The sequence below is a fragment of the Pogonomyrmex barbatus genome, unplaced genomic scaffold (genome assembly GCF_055798465.1).
Source record: "Pogonomyrmex barbatus isolate J1 unplaced genomic scaffold, ASM5579846v1 scaffold16, whole genome shotgun sequence".
Lineage (NCBI taxonomy): Eukaryota > Metazoa > Arthropoda > Insecta > Hymenoptera > Formicidae > Pogonomyrmex > Pogonomyrmex barbatus.
Window position 1 is genome coordinate 6,275,994 of NW_028297112.1, and position 22,231 is coordinate 6,298,224.

The 22,231-nt window shown below is 34.3% G+C and overlaps 1 long non-coding RNA gene across 1 annotated transcript; it reads right to left on the bottom strand.

Moving 5' to 3' along the window:
• Nucleotides 1-12,462: 12,462 nt before the first annotated feature.
• On the bottom strand, nucleotides 12,463-15,615 carry LOC148937152 (uncharacterized). Its single transcript, XR_016138659.1, has 2 exons — nucleotides 14,806-15,615; nucleotides 12,463-12,730 (listed from the first exon to the last, which is right to left on the bottom strand). It is a non-coding gene; the product is annotated as an uncharacterized LOC148937152 (long non-coding RNA).
• Nucleotides 15,616-22,231: the final 6,616 nt, after the last annotated feature.

Here is a 22,231-nt window from a genome sequence, read left to right on the forward strand (position 1 = left end):
GCATTCCCATAGTATTTCACAACTTATCCGGTTATGACGCGCACTTTGTCATCATAGAAATAGCTAGGGCATTCGGAGGATCAACATGCTGCCGATAACAAAAGAAAAATACATTTTTACAAAACACGTTAAAGATAAATTAACGCCGAGAAATTAAATTCACGAAATTGCGTACAACCGCGGTTTATCGATTCGTACAAATTTTTAAATACCAGCATTATAAATTGGCATTTTTTCTAACGAAAGAAAAATTGAAAATTTTACGTTCCGAATTTTCCATTATCAAACGAAGATTTTGATTTGTTGACGCGTAAAGGTCTTTCCCTACGAATACATGGATCGCGCAGATAAGCTGCAGGACATGCGCCTATTACCACGCGAATCATTCTATAGCTCATTGACCGATGATACGGTATCGGAGAACGATTATGCGCCGCTAACGTCTGGCAGCGATTGTCTATTGAAACCCTAGACGGGTACAGCGATCTGTATTTAAAAACCGATGTCTTGTTATTGATCGACGTTTTTGAAAATTTCCACGAAAATTCTATCGAAAGTTATAGTCTTGATCCCATTCATTACTACACATAGCCAGGTTTCACATGGGACATCATGCTGTAACATACGCGTAAAATTTGAGTTGCTCACCAATATCGATATGGTTATGTTTATAGAGCGCGGTATACGCGGTGGCCTCAGTCAATGTTCCGGCAGATATGCGCAGGCCAATAACAAATACATGCATTCGTACGACCCGTCGAAACCGTCATCGTGTTGAGATATACTACGACGTGAACAATCTGTGCCCTATGCCGAATTTCGATGGGTTGAAGACATTGCGAACTTTGACGCGAGCGTGATCGCTCCGGATTTGCCTACGAGTTATATTCTCGAGACTGATCTCGAGTATCATCTGCACGATCAACACATTAACCTACCTTTTTGTCCGACGAGAATAAACCATCCTGCACGCGGCAGGATAAACTTCTCGCGACGTTATATGACAAGAAGCGGTACATCATCCACTATCGCAACCTGCAGCAATATATGCATGGTTTTCGTATGCCATGATCTTCGTATTGCAAAGATATATCGCGTACTATAATTTGCTTAATCCGCCTGTCTCCGCGATTACATTGAACTCAATAAATATTTTAGAATGCGAAAAACGATTTTGAGAAAAATTTGTACAAATTGATGAACAACGTGCTATTCGGTAAAACAATGGAAAATGTTCGGAATCACGTGGAAGTAAAATTAACAAAATGGGATGAACGGTATAGTGCGGAGGCAATGATCGCGAAACCAAATTTCTACAGCCGCAGCATCTTTGTAGAAAACTTAATCGCCGTCAAACTGCATAAACTCGAGGTGAAATTCGACAAATCTATTTATGTGGGTATGTGTATATTCGATATATTGAAAATCTGCTTGTATGAATTTCACCACGAGTACATATCACCGCTGTATGGCGACAAATGTAAGATCATGTACACCGACATGTATAGTCTCATATATCACATCGAATGCGATGACGTGTACGAGACGATGAAACGCGATATCGCTAGATTCGATACGATTATTCGCCGGACAATGCGTATGGGATGCCTCTTATGAATAAAAAAGTATTTAGCCTAATGAAGGACGAAAATAATGATACGATAATAACGGAATTCGTCGGACTCAGAGCGAAGATGTACGCGGTAAGGATTGACAGTAAAAAGGAAAAGGCGAAAGGTGTAAAAAATAACATCGTAGCGCGAATAATAACGTTCGACGATTACACGCGGTGCTTGAATGAAAAGATCGAAATGACTCGCGATGTCATATATAAGATCCAAGTTACACCAAGTATATACAGTGTCCGAGTCGAAAATCGTTCTGAGTCCGTACGATGACAAACGATACATCATACCGGATTCGACGGAAACGTTATCGTGGAGATATTGGCGGATTTCGTTATAATATACATGTATATACAATGTACATATATTTTTTATATTTTTATATATTGTTACGACCGAGCGGTGTTCCGCTCGATGCTACTCTCATATATTTTCAGCCTAAAGATCGTTCCTTGTGGACGCGGTGGTCAAACAGTTGTCAAGCGTTGTTTTGGCGAGAGAGTCGTTGGCGCGGCGCGCGAGTTTGAGCTGTGTCGCGGCGAATTATTATTAAACTGTGAAAAACTCTTGTTATCACTCCTGTGCTTAGTGTTTAATAAAGTGTGTTTCTTTTCTAACCATCTCTTCCTTTCCTTGCGTGAGAGTGACGCGAGTAGACCCGCCGCGAGTGTGACATGGGGCTCGTCTGGGATATGAAAAACTTGGCGGAGAGTCAAGCGGAATTAAAAGGAAACGGAGGAAGGACAGGAAGGAACGTCGGGGAGACGGGTTGTCTCGGCTAGAAAGAAAGCTTGAGTGCGTACGGAGGAACCGGAAACGACTCCAAGCTCGGAGATGGTTCTCCAAATGACCATTGAGAAGCTTCGCCTTCTTAGAGAGGAGCGAGCGGAGCGGTGACGCGAAACGGAAGAGCAGGAAGGATCGGTGTGGCAATCCGAAGAGCATGAACCACCCGTACCAGGCTAGTCAAATCCAATTTTAAGTCTCGGTCTCGGTTTAAAATTAAAGTCCGATATATATATGAGTATTCCTTTGCGGGAATTTTTATCTCAATTCGAATTGATTGCTCGGGCAAATAGATCAGGGAAATTCGGAGAAAGTGGTTGTATGGCTTTTCTGTTTGAGGGGGAAGACGCGTTCAGTTTTAGAGGGGGGAACGGAATTGGAAAATTCGCAATATAGCGAATTAATCTCTAGACTAGAGTTACGTTTTGGGGAAAAACTTTCGGCGCAAAATTATTACATGCAGTTTATAAATCGGAAGCAGAAATTTGGAGAGAAATTGGCTGCGCTTGGCTCGGACCTGGAGCGTTTAGCCTATCCGGCTCTCTTGGCGCGGATAAAATTGCGTGCTCGCAATTTATTGTCGCGTTGGCAGACGGTTTTATTAAGCAGACCCTTCAAATGGAAGGGCATACATCTTTGAGGAATCGCTGTGGAAAGAGCCATAGCGGTAAAAATTATTAAGGAAAATAGTTTTCCCAAATTTCAGGAGAGAGATCGAAAGGGGAAAATTAATTTTGAGTTCGGACACGAACGGAACTTTTTGAACAAAGGAGAAATTTTCGCACGTGATTATAAGCAAAATCGCGGAAAAGTTAGTAATTTTAATAGTAAACAAAAGGAAACTTCCGGTCCTAAAAGAGAAGCCAACTAATGCTGGCAATGTGGAGCTAAGGGACACTTTCGAACAGAGTGCCCTTTCATTAGTTAATTCAGGGAAAGGAAACTTGAGCTCGCCGAGCTTTGCAGCGGTGTAACGCAGGACTCGGCGCGGAAATGTAATACCGCTAGGGAAAGAAATTTTTCTTTCGGGAATTTAAGTGAGAAAGCAGGAAATTTTTGTTTTCAAAGAAGATTAGATGATCAAAATTGTGTTTTCAAAATTAACACGGGCTCAGATATTTCGATTCTGAATAAAAGGTTGGTTAGGCCGGGAAGGCAACAGTTTTGGGTAGGGAATAGAAAATTGAGCAATATCCAACTGGGCAAGAAGTTCCCATTGATTTTAAAACAAATGTAAACGTCGTGTTAGGGAAGTTTTTCTTAGAATTTCCGATGTATGTAGCAGAAATTAAGGATGAATGCATCTTGGAAGCAGATTTTCTTGTTAAAGTCGGGCAGAATAGGATCTTTAATTCGCTCTTTAGTAATGACGATTCTAGAAAAGATAGGAACCTATTTTGTTTTCGTATTAGTCTCCCAGAAAGGAAAATTCCTGAATTTTTATTGAATTTCTTCAATAGGAATTCGGAAAGATTAAATGATTTGCAAAAGAAAAGTTTTTCTGAATTTCTCAAAGAGTTTCAAGATATCTTTTCGGAAAATATTATAACGGGAAATTGTTCGGTAATAGATCACTCAATTTCTGTAGAAAAATCAAGTATTAAGCAGATTCCTAGATTCTCGTATTCCCTTACAGATGCGAGATGAAGTGAAAAAAATTCTTGAAGAGATGAAACAGCAAGGGGTAATTAAAGAATCCCACAGTCCTTGGATTTCATCTGCGGTTATGATGAAGAAGAAGGATGGGACATTGAGGTTCTGTGTGGATTACAAAAAGCTCAATGCAATTACTGAGAAGGATTGTTACCCATTACCAAGAATTGATGATCTTCTTGATCGATTGTCAGGAAATTCTTGGTTTTCCATGTTGGATTTGAAAAGTGGATACTGCAGGTGAAGCTTCATCCAGAAGATAAGGAAAAAACGGCATTACCTCTCAATAGGTAACGATTTGTGGCAATTTACTGTGATGCCATTTGGATTATGTAATGCCTCGGCGACTTTTGAGAGGTTAATGAAAAGAATTCTTCATCAGATATTAAACAAAATCTGGTTTATTTAGATGATGTTGTAATTTTCAGTAAAATCTTTGAAGAGATGTTGGCTAATTTACGGGGAATTTTCCTTCGTCTCAGGACAGCAAATTTAAAAATAAATCCAAAGAAATGTTCCCTGTTTGGAAGGAAAGTTAAATATTTAGGACATGAAGTCTCGGAAGAAGGAATCTCTACTAACTCTGAAAAGATAGTGTACAGGAATGGCCTGTTCCGCGGAATAAGAAGCAAGTTCGTAGTTTCTTAGGGTTATGCTCCTATTATAAGAAATTTGTTAGAGGATTTTCGCAAATTGCAAAACCCCTATTTTCCTTGACGGAGAAATAGTGTAGGTTTGTTTGGGATGAACATTGTCAGGAGGCATTTGTAAAGCTTAAGCAATGTTTGATTTCTTCCCACGTTTTATCTTTTCCAGTTGAGACAGGGAAATTCATTTTGGATACTGACGCCTCGAATCATGGCATTGGTGCTGTTTTATTCCAGATTCAAAAAGGAAAGGAGAGAGTTTGTTTATTTTAGTAGGGTTTTAAGTAAAACCGAAAGAAATTATTGTGTAACTCGAAGAGAGTTGTTAGCAATAGTTGACTCTTTGAAGTTTTCATCACTATTTATATGGACGAGAATTCTTAATAGTGTTACGATCAAACGGTGCTCGACGCTACTCTCATACATTTCCAGCCTGAAGATCGTTCCTTGCCGATACTGTCAAGCGGTTGTCAAGCGTTGTTTTGGCGAGAAAGTCGTCACGCGAATAATTACGCGAAAATAATTACGATTAAAAACACACTCTCCCTTTTTATTTGAGCGAGAAAGTATTCGGCGCGGCGCGCGAGTATGAGCTGTGTCGCGAATTATTATTAAACTGTGAAAAGCTCTTGTTATCGCTCCTGTGCTTAGTGTTTAATAAATAAATAATAAAATAAAATAATAATATTTCTTTTCTAACCGTCTCTTCCTTTCCTTGCGTGAGAGTGACGCAAGTAAAAATCGCCGCGAGTGTGACAATATGTAATTTACATATATGCACATATTATGCATATATGTACGTATATACGTATGTATGTATGTATATACGTATTTATGTATGTACGTATGTACGTATGTACGTATGTACGTATGTACGTATGTACATATGTACGTATGTACGTATGTACGTATGTATATATGTATATATGTATATATGTATGTATATATGTATGTATGTATGTATATATGTATGTACGTATGTACGTATGTACGTATGTATGTATGTATGTATGTATGTACGTATTTCTTGTACTTTTATACATTTTTTTTATATTATATTTTTTGTACACATATTGTACTTGTATTGTACATTTTTTTATACGTTTAATAATTTTTTATATTTACACGTGTAGTTTTTTTATACTTTACGAAGATATAATTGAAGGAAAGGAATAATAAGATTGTATACATTTATACATTGTATATTTATTTTTAATTGTAAAAATAAAAAAATGAATCACACTGCTTTTGTTTATCCAAGAATTGTGCGATCCATCGAATTCCAACCACTTGACGTAAACCTCGTCTCCTTTCCTGCGCAGTATTTTCTCCACGAGATACACGTCCGGATGAGTCGCGCGATGCAATTCGTGATCGTAGAAAGCGATGACTTTTCCGCGATAGTCCTCGAGCAGATAGGTTACAAGATTAATATGCTGCACTTTAATGATCTTAAACACCTCGGTGGTCCAATTCGATGTGCAACCTTTTTCGAAAACTGTCTTGTACTTGCTCACGCGTATCGAATCGCCTACTTTGAATTTTGCTGGATCTGCGATCTTTATCGCGCTGTACACCGTGTCCAAGAGTTTCTTGGCGATCGCGGGAGTTACGTCAGCGGGTCGCATGCTGATGCGCGCGTTGTAATCTGACACGCGAGACGCGATCGACCCACTTATAAGTGACGTTGAGCATAAACATCTTCTACATGTCGTTCTTAAGCGTGCGACTGAATCGCTCGACGATCGATGCCTTCAGCAGCGTATACGTGGAATAATTAACGTTGTGTTTTTTCAAGAGTTTCTGCACATCGGCATAAAACTCCTTTTCCATATCCATATTGTTTGCAAGTTTCTCGGGCATCTTCCACTCTCTTGAATTATCTTAATTAGTCGTCTCGCTTCCTTGCTCTTGAGCGGTACGGCCCAGGCGTACTTGCTCAACGCATCGATGACGGTATGTAATAATGACCTCTGTTGAAACTCGAATACAGACGCATCTCGACGATATCAGCCTGCCACAGATCGTCGTATCCCCGAATTATGACACGTCTTCGCGGAAAATTTCTCCTTGCCGAAGCGTGCAATTTCTCAACGAGTCACCTCTCGGAGTTAACATTTTTTTCACGTCCATTGGATCTCATGTTTCGACGATGTTTAATAGTAAACAAGATACGATTTAAAATTGTTTTTTTCCTCACTGACGTCAATCGACTGGCTCGTTTCGTCAATACGCGATTAATTTATAATAATGCCGGCTTCGCGAAGTTCTTCGATGATCAATAGCATCTCGTTGTTGTGAGCGTTGTTATCAGCTCGGTGCGAAGTGTCGAGTAATCGGAGTCGATCCACCAACTCGTTGAGATCATCCCAATACACGTAATCGATCTTGTTATCGTTTACGTTAACTTCATGACGGATATTGCCTGCATCCTTTTTACCGCTTTTCTTATATGTAGATACGAGCGGAGCAATGATGTTAATGTACTTGTATCTCTTGTTGCCCATGATGGGATTATAGGCGCTATGGCCTATGAGCATTCGTTGTTAATAGTATACTTTTATATGTTTGTTTGTCATCTGAGGTGAATATAGCCTCATCGGGAAGATCTCTCTTGAAGATCAATTTGTATAATTCTGGTGTACCTCATATTGTATCTCACATTGTCTATGATTATGGATGATTATGGATGTCATCTTTATCAACGTCAAACTTTTAGTCACCGAACATCGTACTACTTTTGTTGAGATAAACACTGTATACATTATCGATCGCTTTATCTATGTCGTCATTGAGAAGAAGGTCCACGTACTTTCGTCCAAACGGTCCCAGCTGACCATGAAGCACCTCGGCTTCCTCTTTGCGTTTGTAAAGTTTATTTGATGATTGTTTTCGGTGACGGTTCTCTGACGTCTTTTGTCTCAAAAACTTTCGTAAAGGTATTTTTGGTTTTCAGTATTTTCTTTAGATGATTCTTTCAGCAGCAGCAGTTCTTTCGATAATTCTTTCGGTGTAGATTCGTACGTGAATGAATCTAACGTGGCGTTCAATTGTTTTGTGTGTTGCTTTTTAGGCGGCGTTAATTTCAACCATCCAACATCCGTCCAATACGAATCCCTGTTGTAATGTTATAATCGTCGTCATTGTTTTCACGTTTCTTTTTCTTAACCGATATCCTTTGCAACATTGGCTCCTTTTTTAATCAGCTGAGATTCCTCGATGTTTTCAACAATTTGTTTCAGAGTTCGACGATGGGCTTAAAATGTCTTTCCAACGCTACATCTTCAGCTATTTTATCAGTTTTCAAAGCGCAATATTTTTTGCGAATCGAATCGCACGTTTCGGAATCTGTTTCACTATTTTCTCGCGATCTTTGATGTTATCCATGTTGCCTGCTTGACGTATCGATTTCGACTAATCGCGTTATGATACCGTAAACTGTTAAATTCTGTTAAATTCTTTTCTGTATTGCCCATTAATAAGCGGATTGTCCTTATCTATCACTAAAAATCCGTACTCGCGCTGCCAACAATCGCGGCATAACACACAGAATTCATCGTACGACATGTCGGTATTCACATGATCGTTGTAAACATATTTCAAGTTGATCCTGTTTGAATAGAATCAGTAGGTTCGCATTGTCGCGTATCACATGTTTAGGTATCCTCGCGTACGTCTGACAGAAATATTAGATGTACAAAAAAGTTCTGAGCTTTTTTTTGTAAAATTCAATCTCTATTCAAAAACAAACAAAAAAATATTAATCAACGAAATATTCCCCGTTTCAACGACCTTTTGCCATCTTTTGGGTAGCTTGCGAATTCCTTGATGATAGAAACTCACCGGTTTCGAAGCGATAAAGTCATCAATGCATTTTCGTATCTCTTCAAATCTCACGAAATGTGTATCAGCCAAATGATGCTGCAGCGACCGGAATAGGTAGTAATCGGAAGGCGCCATGTCTAGGCTATACGTCGCGTGCGGGAAAAGTTCCCAGCCTAACGCAAAGATATGATCCTGAGTCGCTTTCGCAACATGTGGTCGAGCATTGTCATGAAGCAAGATCACTTTACGACGTCCTTGGCCAGTAAATGGCCTCTTTTCTTCTAATGCCTCGCTCAAATTGGTCAATTGTTGTTGGTAGCGGTCTGCCATGATTGTTTCAACCCGATTGTAACAACTCGTAATACAACACACCTTTCCAATTCCACCAGATACAGAGCAAAACCTTCTTGGCATGGATATTGGGCTTTGGCGTCGAAAGTTGACCAGGCTCAACCCATGATTTTCTACGTTTAGGATTATCATAAAGAATCCACTTTTTATCGCTTGTAATGATTTTGTGCAGAAAATCTTTTTTCCGGAACTTTGAAAGCAAAGTGAGTGCATTGTCACGCCGACGATTTTTGTTGTCTTCGGACAATTCATGCGGAACCCATCTGCCTTCCTTCTGAACCTTTCCCATCGTATGTAAACGTACGAAAATGGTTTTGCTGCGTAACGCCAAGCTGTTCTGCAAGCCTCCTATTCAGTTTGCGCAGAGTTTATATCCAGCAGTGCTTGCAATTCGTCCGTTTTAATCTTTTGAAGGCGTCCAGCACGCAGTTCATCTTCAAGACTGAAATCTCCTTGGCGAAATTTTTGATACCATCTTTTACATGTAGTATGACTTACAGTGTTCTCTCCATATGCAGCACAAATCATTGCAGTAGCTTCAGTAGCATTTTTCTTCAGATAAAACACGAAGTGGATGGAAAATCGAATATGCTCTTTTGTTATTGCCATCGTGAACATTACTGATTTTTGAAGTTATGTGCATTAAACTCCAAAATATCCCGTATGGCATTTTAGAAGACCAAATATCAACGCTTTAAAACCGCAAAAGGGCGGGAAGATATATAAAATTTAAATTGTTATTTCGATTGTATAAAATCTAAAGCTCAGAACTTTTTTGTACACCTAATAGAAGCAATCGATGTTCGAATGACGGCCCATCGAGAAGAATTCTCTCTGCATTTTGCTTATTGCATGCAACGTCATCGAAGACAAAGATCGAATTGGGACGTGCCTCGCTCAGTGGAATGATGTCATTGTTGTTGGAGAATGTAAAGCCGATTTCGTCGATCGATGTCAACAAAGTTTCGAGATATCGATATTTTAGTTGTTGCAGCGATTTCGATTATACATACACGTTCTCGAAATATACAGCGTGCGGATTCTCGAGCAAACTTATAAGAATATTGGTTTTACCGCAATTCGACCGCAAATGATGGCGCGGTAGCATTTCCGTGCTTGCGCTCCGTCGCGATGTCCTTCCATTCGCGCTTTCTCGTCACAATTCGCGACGCGTATCGTCAGTGGATGCCGCACGAATTTCATGTTCACACTGCATTATCTAGGCTTCGATCGAACTGCCTATTTATAGGCGCGAAACCGCGAATCGCAGTTGCAAAAATATATCTCGCGCTGTCGCATCCCTCCGATATTCGGGATTTGAGCGCTGAACAGTTCCAATATATATCGAAAGTCGTACTGTTATGCGTGTACGGTGAATGTATCGACTATGTGTAGGACAAGCTTCTGGATCATATAAAGACGAATTTGGACGTTCGAACTTATTGTCGCTGTATCGAGCATTATAACCAACCGTGGCAACGTACGCACATCGAAGATAAAGGATTGTAACGTATGTCAGCAGCAGCAACGTCAAACGTAGGCTGCGTTAGAGGTCTGCTAAATCAAGCGATAAACGCGCTTCCTTTCGAGTTACATATTCCCGACTAGTCTTGCGGCCCGGGTATTCGACTGAAGAATCGATTAGATGAAACGGGCATAAATCCATTGGACGCGGCGTGTCGTGAACACGACATTGCGTATCCTCAGAGCAACGATCTCGCCGACAGACATGTGGCGGACAAGGTACTAGTCGATAAAGCCTAGGACGCGTCATCGCGAGGGATTCGACTCTGAGCGAGAAAACTGCAGCTGTAGCTATTTGGGCAGAAAAAATTTGAGCGATGAAAGCTAAGATCGATATAGGTATGAAAGCGAAGAAAAAAGCCAGCAAAAAAAGAAACGAATACTTCCAACGGCGAAATGAAGTAGCATGTTACCGATTCTGCCAATTTTGGGCGCGCTCGGATCCTTGATCGGCGAAGCGGCCAGCGTGGCGAAAACGGTAAATGACAGAAAAGCCGCGCGACAAGCTCGAGGATTGCAACGTCACAATCTAGATAGAGTTATTTTAGAAGAACACCCAGAACCAGAAGAGGCGTAAGAGTCGATAATGTGCATAAGAGCAATTCATCAAGAAGTGATTTATCGGAAAAAGAAACACCCTGAGAAACCCTATCGATGTCTGTGTGAAAATTGTTACTTGGAACGACATCTAGAAAATGTTGGAATTCATTATCATATTTTTGACGAAGTGAGAGAGTGGCATACATTACGTAAAGTTACCGAAGATAATAGGGAACAAAACAACACTGTTTTGAGTGCCATAAATTTTTACTAATATTAAGACCGGTGGAACAATGTATGATATGTATAGAAGAATTCATAAATAATGAAGAAGCATTTTATTGGTTGGATGAAATTGACGTACTGAACTATGAAATAATTAGGAGATATTTGTAGAAATGTATAGGTATGATATAGTTTAGATTAAATAATTTTATATTAAATATTTTATAAAGCATTATATATATATATATATATATATATATATATTCTTCTAAAAAATGTGAATAAAAAAAATTTCACACTTAAATGAAAAATATATTCAATTTGTTTAAAAATAAACATATATAATATACACAATATGTATCTTTTATTCCTTTCCTCCCGCCATAAAAATAATTAGCCAAAAAAAAAAATAGAATATTATAAGATTCATAATAAGAGAGAGCCGCAATGGGAGAGATAGTAGGTATGCGAGAGAGAGAGATAGTAGATATACAATAGAGACAGCGCAACGAAAAGAGAAGATGAGAACATGACGGGCGGGGCGGAGTGGCGGCGGCGGCGGCGGCGGCGGCGGCGGCGGGCCCGCCTCCCCCTCTGACGTCATATCCATGTGCAATTTCTTTATATCATCTTTGTCACCTGTTTATCTATTTGTGTACCTATTTGTTTATCTATTTGTTTATTTATTTGTTTATATCACCTTCGCCTTTGCAGCTACTATCTTATCTACCCCGCCCCCGTGACGTCATGTCCTCCGAGTCGCAATTTTTTACCTATTTGTTTATCTATTTGTTTATATCATCTTCACCGAATCTTACTATCTTATCTACCCCCCCCCCACCCCCGCGGTTTAGTTCAAAGGACTGCCGCCCCTGACTTTCCCCTCTCCTCTACCCCGCATCCACGGTTTCCTCCCGCACACCCGCACCCCTCTCGGAGCTCTTGAGTTAGAACCGGTGTAATATACCTACTATTTACTACACATTTTATATATAATATTTTATATTTTTATTTTTTTTTATACAATAATTATTAATTATTATGATATTCTTAGAGGGCACAGTGTGCCGTCGCCGCTGGTACCAATGAACACGATTGCTCCTACGGCCACATCCTCTTTTGTAATCTGAAATAAAAGAAACATACTAAATATTTTATAATAATAATAGCAATAATAAATAAAACATAAAAATGACATGTTAATAAAAGGATGTAATAAATATTATTTGTGTGTTTATTTGTGTGTGTGTGTGTGTGTGTGTGTGTGTGTGTGTGTGTGTGTGTTTAAACGTATATATGTATATGTCTTACTATTCATCGGTTGCAATTCTTGTTGCGGCGCTGCATTATATGATTGTTGCTGTTATTGCCATTGTTGAGGTTGTTGATGCTGCTATTGCAACGGCTGGACTTTTCTTGCAATTTATTCTTGCAGCTGCTTCAACTGCTTTTGCAAGTCTATGATTATTTGTCGCTGTTGCTCCATAGTTTCTTCTAATGAAGTCTGTGGAGCAGACAGCGACAGCTCCTCCTTCAACAACATTTCTTCGTATTCTGAAATGAAAATACATATTTATTTAAATTTCATTTGCTAAGACCTACTATTCTATTGCACTTCGCTCTCTGTTTGGTGCTATGCATTCTATATATCAGCAAAAATTTGTAATTGTAAACATTGGTAGGATATGTCATTCACTTTTTCTCTTGTATTCTTGCGTTCTTAGCTAAGAAAACGGGAATAGTAAAAAGATAAGTAATAAGTGTTGATATATTTGATATATTTTTTATGAAACATGAAATTATATTTTGAATAGCAATAAAATATATATTATATATATCCCGTTTTCTTAGCTAAAAACACAGGAATACAAGAAAACAAAAAAGTGAATGAATATCGATATCCTATCAATATTTACACTTACAAATTTTTGCTCTATATATATATATATATATATATATATATATATATAGAGCAAAAATTTGTAAATGTAAATATTGATAGGATATCGATATTCATTCACTTTTTTGTTATATATATATATATATAGAGCAAAAATTTGTAAGTGTAAATATTGATAGGATATCGATATTCATTCACTTTTTTGTTATATATATATATATATATATATATATATATATATATATAAAATACATATATACGCAACATTCACACATGTTTATAATTATACATTTATATATATATATATATATATATATATATATATATGTTTATAAATAGCATGCATAGATATTGATGTATACATTAAGATTATATTTTAGGCAGGAACATCATATCATAATATAATAACTAAGAATATTTAATACGTTAACTACCACGTCGATTTTGCTTGACTTTCCGTTCGCGCTACTTGAGACGCTTGATACATAAGTCGAAATATAAATAATAAACAAAAGTCAAACGCCGGTTCGTGAGGACCGATGCAGTGGAAAGTCTAGTGCCGGTCCGTAGGGACCGACATAACAGTATTAACGTGTTAAATAATAATATTTTAATAATTTTTAATATTTATAACTTTATTGTCCTTTGCTTTATCTATTTCTGCTTCGTCTTGGCATGAACTGTGAAATAAGAAGGCTTTACAGAACTCGTTTGTTTAATCGTCAAATGTTTACAAGCGGCAAGTGAGATAGAACAATACAGCGGCATCGCACAAACGCTACGTCGTATTCGTGAAAACGTAGAATTTAAAAAATTCCCTTAGAAGAGATATAATTCGGCTTTTTGCAGAATGTTATTTGACTAATTCGATACATAATGTATTAAAATAAATAATATTATATGAAAATAAATTAAGAAATAAAATAAATTACTTAAAACTCCTGATACGATGAAATAAATCAAATAATAAAATCCGACAAATAATTGGCACGTAATATGATACATGTATGAATTACAATAACAAATTAAACCTGCACGCGAAAAAGAATAACTGTGCTGGTCATTGTTTGGCGTTCGTTTTTTCTTTATTTGTATTAAAATTTATAATTCTTTGCTGCGAGGAATAGAAGAATTAATGTAAAATTTGAACATATTTTTGTCAAAATAATGTTAATCTTTATGAAAATAATATTAATATTTATTTTCTAATAGTGCTGATTATACATTAATTTATGAACGTATAGAATAGAAATATTAATAATTTCGTGATAAATAAAAATAACATATGATAAACATTTGCAATGTAAACCATAAGTAAAAAATCAAACTGGATAGAATAATTATTGAGGGGAAGAGTGATATAATTAAGAAACTATTATATAATTTCACAACATATAACACAAGTATAACATATAACATTTATTAAAATAAATTCATTTTCGTTTTATTAATTCTGCTTATATTATCAATTCTGCAATTCATTCATATTATTAATACCGCTTATTTTTTTCCCAATGGATATGCTATGTATGCAAGAATAGCGAGCGGTAACCGAGAAACATTGGAAACGCTCGAAATCGTACGGCGCGTCGAGGGCGAGAGAGAATGGTAGTATCCTCTTCTCACGCTCGATGCACTGCGAGCGCGAGAGAGTACGATAGTATGTCTATTCTTCTCGCGCAGCACTTCGAACGTGAGAGAGTAGGATAATATTCCTAGTCTCTCTTACCGTTCGAAGGTAGTCGAAACGCCAAGCGCACATAGATGTGACTCGTGTTCTGTGTGCATGCTTCGCGCTCTCCCCACTCCCGCCCCATCACCGATGCTGTCGTGATGCAGAGTGCCGTTTCTGGCAGCTTTGTTCATGACTGAAATATCCAAAGTGAAACATATTAGATTTCAGTGAATTTTGTCAGAAATATATAATTCTTAACGTGAGTGGGACTGTGCGTATTACCCGAAAAGTCGGTACGACTATGCGCAGCTTGATTATTGTTAATATTTTATCATAGATTGTGATATAAGTGACATAAGTGATATAAGTGAATATAAGTGACCGGAACATTGACACGTGGCAATAAATAATACGCAATATTCGTTTATGAGTTAAGTCACATCCTCCGGATATTATCTATTATCTATTGTGACGGATTCATAGCGAATTATTCCGTCAATATCATTTTGCCGATTTGGCGATGGAGCGGTTTGAAATTCGTGCTTTTCGATATCTTTTATGTTCCCTCTGCGGACATATATCGACATATATTTTCATATTAGATTTAATCTGAAGTTGCTTTAAAATATTGGAGTTCTGGTATTTATCATATCTGATATTTATTATATCCATGACTTTGTTTCAATCGAAACTTGATATGTTCCTTTTTATTTATCCCATTTTATTTCAATTGTGATGCGGTATACTATGTCTTTCACAGTATGAGTATAAGAGTTTATCAATTGTAACTGTAATTATTATATTTTTTCCTTTGCAGCTTATTGATCTTACAAAGGGAGGGCGGACTTGGGATTACCAATTTTGAAAAGATTTATATATGTTAAAATACTCTACTAGAAGAGTATTTAAGTAAAAGAATAGGACGTCATATTCAGTTGCTTTTGAGAAAAATCGATTTAAATTTATAATTCCTTATATACCAGCCGCGTTAAACTCATTGTCGCCGAGATCGGGTAGCTCGGATGCTCAGCTCTGTACTACAATCTGTCGACCCGAGTTCGATTCATGCCTATTATACTTTTTTTTAATGTAGAAAATATTTATTTATTATATTATTATGTTAAATATGTATTATATTATTATGTAAAATAAAATTAATTTAATTAACAATTGTTTTTATTTCAAATTTTCACTTTTAATTTCAATTAATAATTTATTTGAACCTAATTTTTATTCAATTAACAATTTTATTATTTTATGTCCGATATAAAACTAATAAAATGTCACTTTTAATATAGTTTAACATAGTAATATAGTATATTTTAATTTTTTAAATTTACTAAGGATTAATTTAATAAGGAATTTAAAAGTAATTTCGAAAAATGTTGTGCCAAAACTTTTAGTCATCTTCATCACTGTTAATACTTGCAGTTCGATTACAACTGTTTGAGTGATATTTATCATAAAAACAAGTGAACTATAATAATTATTTTAAATTATTAATTGAAATTAAAAGTGAAAATTTTAAATATAAACAATTGTTAATTAAATTAATTTTATTTTACATAATAATATAATACATATTTAACATAATAATATAATAAATAAATATTTTCTAGATAAAAAAAAAGTATAATAGACAGGAATCGAACCTAAGTTGATAGATTGGTAGTACAGGGCCGAGCACCCGAACTACTCGATCTCAACGATAATGAGTTTAACGCGGCCGGTCTATAAGGAATGCTATAAATTTAAATCAGTTTTTCTTGAAAACAACTGAATATGGCATCCTATCCTTTTACTTAAGTATTCTTCTAGTAGAGTACTTTAACATATTGTACGACCCGAACGGTGTTCGTCGTTTCGGGAAAATCAATATTAAAAGAATCGATATTTTAAAACAGAGGATCGTTTCTCTGACGACGTGTCGTTGATTATTCTGTGTTACGCGCGGTTTTCTGGTTGTTGTTACGCGCAGATTTGAGGCGGACCGACGTGTGTCCGCGGTGTTGTAATTGTTTCGTTATTAATAAAGTTCTCAAGTTTTTATTAAGAGAGTTGTTATTCCGCGTGCGACTCATCCGCATAACGCGACTCGCGATTTGTGACCGCCGCGTACGCGACAATATATAAGTCTTTTCAAAATCAGTGATTCCAAGTCCGCGCCTTTCCCTTATTAATGACTTGTTTATTAGTCTTTTGTTGCTAATATTATTTTGATTTTTACTTACTCAACTATTTGCTGATAAAAAATTTTTTGTATATGCTATTCTTTAAACTCTTTGATTTTATTAACAATACACTTTCTCATTCTTCTTTATTTAGTTTTCTTACTATACTGCATCACTGTTATATTTAATTGTTATTTTTATATTGATCATCAGATATTGATATACAGGATGTCCCAAAACTCCCGCATTTGGAGTACACTACGTGATTTTTTATGCTAAAAAAAAAACAACTTTTTCCTTTAGCAAAATTGCGTGCGACAAATAATTTTTACAGTGGATCAGATTAAAAGTGACGAATGAGCGCGCGTATGTGCGTAGCGGTCAGACGCGCATTCCTTAGGCCGGCGCGGCTTGGTACTTAATCTTGACTTCACGTACTGTATTGTTTAAAATATTGTTACGACCGAGCGATGTTCCGCTCGATGCTATTCGATTTCCAACATGAAGATCGTTCTTTGCTAACGCGGTTGTCAAGCAGTCGCTAAGCGGTTGTTAAGTGATTGTTGTAGCGAGAGAGTCGGCGGCGCGACGCGCGAATTTGAGCCGTAACGCGGATTATAATTGCGAATAATAATTAATTGTGAAAGTTCTTGTTAATGCTCCTGTGCTTTGTGCGTAATAAAGTTTGTGTTCTTTTCTCAAACTGTTCTTCCTTTCTTGACGCGAATGAACCAGCCGCGGGTGTAACAATATAAAACAAATTAACAAAATAAATATTGTTTACATCCTTTACGTAATGATTCAATAAAAAAATTGTCTGATTTTGTAGCATTATCTGGAAATAAAAATAAATGTAAATTATATGGTGTGTGAACTGAGCATTCTATTATTTTAATTATTTTTTTGTCACGCAATTGTATATGACAATAAAAAAAATACTGAATTTAACAAATACTTATTAATTACGTGAGTATATAATTACGAAAAGTCAAAAAAATTGATTTTTTCATAATAGTGTTTAAAGAATAGTTTAAAATTATAATTTATAATTTAAGATATAATTTAAAATATTTTGAGAGAGAGCTGGTTCTCTTTTTATTTTTCAGAAAAAATTAACAACAGATTATGCAAACATATTTATCTTTATAATATTACAATAATTACATAATTTCATAAAACTTTAATAACGATTGTACCGATATTTTGAAACTTTTTCACATATTTCGTAAATGTGTAAAATTATTTCTAATATCTTGTATCAGAGAAGTTAAAAAAATTATAAGAAGTTAAAATTATTCAAATAAAAAAAGTATAAAAAATTATATTTGATAAAATAAATAATTTTTATAATTATGATCTAGACGTTATGTAAATAATTGTTTAAAAAATGTCAAAAATTTAAAATATTTTAAATATTTTGAAATAATCGTATTTAAAATATAATATTATACATATTACGTATATGCTCTGTAAAAAATTTTCCTTCATAAAAAACAATTTGAGTAAATTATTTATAATTGTTAAAAAGTTCAAAAGTTCAATTTCTAGTTATTAAGCGTTATATATTCCATTAAAAAAAAACATTCTATTGATTACATGGTTAAAACAATAAAGTAAAAAACACAATTCGTAAGCATTTGTGATGTACTGAAATATTCGTAAGTTTATAATAATAATAGTATAGCTCTGAAAAGGACTGATTAAAAATTTAAATTTATAAAAGATGTTCGAAGTGTAATCCTTTTATTTGTATTCAGACTTTGACTCTGTGAATAAAACTATATTTGAACTGGAGCATTTCTGATATGATTCGACATATATTTAATGGCAAATCTTCCAAAATAAAAAATAATTAAAAATAAATTAAACAAAAAAAAAAGAAATTAACGAATAATTAAAATTAACGAAAAATTTAACGAAATCTAAATAATTCGTTAAATTCAGTATTTTTTTATTGTTATATTGCACAGTAATTAAAATAATAGAATGCTCAGTTCATATTATTTACATCATATTATTTACATTTATTTTTATTTCGAGATAATGCTATGAAATCAGACAATTTTTTTATTAAATTGTTAAAAGATGAAAACAATACTTATTTTGTTAATTTTTATCATATTTTAAACAATATAGTACGTGAAGTCATCAAAGCTTATGTACCAGAGCCGCACCAGCCCTAATCGCTACGCACATACGCGCGCTCATTCGTCACTTTTAATTTGATTTACTGTAAAAACTACTCGCACGCAATTTTACTAAAGGAAAAAGTTGTTTCTTTTAACATAAAAAAACGTTGAAGTACACTTCAAATGCAGGAGTTTTGAGATCTGTATACTGCCTTGTTTTAATAAATTGTTTGACTCGCTTGCTTTGTTAGACTTTATTTATTCATTTATTTATTTATTTACTTTTTATTATCAATTTTTTGATCATATTATATTACCTGCACTGGAATGTATATTTATTCAATCTGATTTATATTTTTATTATGTATCACTTTAATTGTTTATTTATTAAACATACTAATTACATATTAATTTAATTTATTTATTATTTCACTGTTTCTGTTTAAATTTATATAATTTTTATTTATCTCTGCTTAGTATTATATATATTCATTAATATTCTTATTTCTTTTTCAATCTCTGATTCAGTTTAACTCAGTTTAATTTAATCTAATCAATTCAATTGAGCTCTATTCATATTTCTTATATTTTTACACTATTTATCTATAAATGTTACTCTAATCATTAATTATTATTCTAATTATTCATCTTGTTTAATTTTAATTAGCTTTGATTAGTATTAAATGAACAATTCCAAATTTTCTCATATATCAATTTTAATTTAACTTTTTTTTATTTAATTTTTATTTAATTTATCTTAATTTAACTCAGATTTAACTTATTTGATAATTATTAATTTGGTAATTTTTATTCATATAATCAGGTTTAACTTATTTGATAATTATTAATTTGGTAATTTTTATTCATATAATCACATCATTCTATCCATTAATTTTATTTTACTTTATTTATGTATCAATTAATTTCTCTTGAGAAACTATTTTCATCCGGGCGCCGGATAGCTATTGTATTGTAATGCTATTTCCTGGTTGTCCCATATGTACACTTGCATACCTTTTACTTGCTGCCTATATATTTGCTTTTTAATTTTATTTTAAGCTATTACTTAGTTATTGCGCCTATTTTGTATAATTTTTTGCTGTATTTTAGTAATTTATTTAAATTACTTTCAGTAATTTTAGTAATTTATTTAAATCTTTATCTCGTTGGGCAAGTGTTTAATTTGTATCATAGTTTTGATCTGTGCATTTAAATAGAGGATATGTAGGGACTAGTGGGATATGTGTGATACTCAGTGCCTCTAACATTTTTGAGTATGCACATTTATAGTCAACCATTTCATGATTTTGTCATGCGCTTTACTGTTTCTTGATATTACTTTTATCAGCCTGTCCCGTGTATTGCATTTGTTTTCACATACGACTGATTAGGAAATTTTCTTATAATTTTTGATTATTTACTTATTTATTTATTAGGAATATTGATATTTTTAATTATACATGTAATTATTTGATACTTTACCTTGTATTACATTATATATATGTCTATTCTGTATTTATTTCTCATTTTTTTTTCATATATTAATATCACCCTCAATCTTCGATGAGTGTATCAGTTATAAGTTTTCAATTTTCTATTCCAAATTTCTTGAACTGAACTATTCTGTTTGTATTTCTTCTTTACTTCATTACTATTTTATTATTATATTGACAGAATTGAATTCAGATTTTTGTATTTGAATATTATAGGCTATAGTTGTGTTCCAAAATTCACTGACAGTGCGGTAAAACTGTTCCAAAATGTATCCTAATGCGTTAGCACTGCAATAGAGTAATGATGTTGTATAGATTTTGTTGTCATTCCCCACTGTGACTACTATGGATGAAAAGATGCAGCAGTCACAATACATGGCGAAGAGGATAATAACTCTCAACGCAGAGAAGTAATATTTAATATGAAATGATGAAGAAAGAAGCTGCATAAAAAGCATTAGAAGATAAAAATAAAATTGTATTAATAAACATATATATATATATATATATATATATATTTATATATATATATATATATATATATATATATAAATATATAAATATATATATATATATTTAAATATATAAAAATATTGTAAACATATTTACATCAATAATATAAATTCATATTTAAAAAATAATAAATGAAATAAAATCATACCTATCATGTTTCTTTGGAAAAAAGCATGATTCCTGTACATTTTTATTATATTCTTTAACAACATTGCTTCTTCTTTGAGCCGACATCTTTTTTTTCTTTTTGATCTTCTTCAAAATTCTTTCCAAAATAACACCTGCAATAAAGCTGAGACCAAAGTGTTTTCTTTGAGAGAATAACAAATCTGTACAATTTTTGTACAGATAAACTATTTTCTGTAAGAATAATTTTTTATTTTCTCGCTTTCTAATTCTATTTACTGAACATTGAACACTGGTTATACAGAACAGTCACTATTTATGCACATTTATTGAATTACTAATCACTTTATCACTTTATTTTTTGTGTGAAATCTTTGTTCCCGCCACTTTCTGTTTCTATGGCCGCGTTGCGATATTCCCTGCTAGTACTGAAAATCTATAATATACGTGACCTGAATTATATATTTTCAATACTGGTAGTGAATATTGGAGTGCAGTCTAAATATCTTAAATGGTTGTAATAGAGAGGGAAAATAGAGAAAAATAAGATAGAATATCAATGCTGTGATCGGCTAGCTACCTCGCGCATGTGCAGTTCATTTTTATCCAAGCTGAAATCGCGAGTTGCGTATATATGGTGTGTAACGTCCGCAGAAAATTAAAACTTGCGGACGTTCATCCGAAATGATGTAGGTGCAGTCGAACCTTAGGTTAACGCATGCGCAACCTTAAATATTAAGATATAAGATTATAAATATTGATATTTTAAATATTAAGATTTAAGTATTAGGATACAACCTTCAAGGTCTTACTAGTTTATATATAAGTGTGTTCCCTTTTTTTTTATTAAGATATATAATTAATATTAAGATATATATATAATCAATAATAAAGCGAGAATTCATTTGATTCATTTTCGTCGTCAGTTAAAATCTTGCTGCGCAACGAAAGACTCTCCGAGTTGGCCCTTCGTTTGAAAGTTTACATTAGAAATATTTGAGTGCGATAAGCCTCCCCTATAATATAAACTGAGGCTATCGAACGCTCT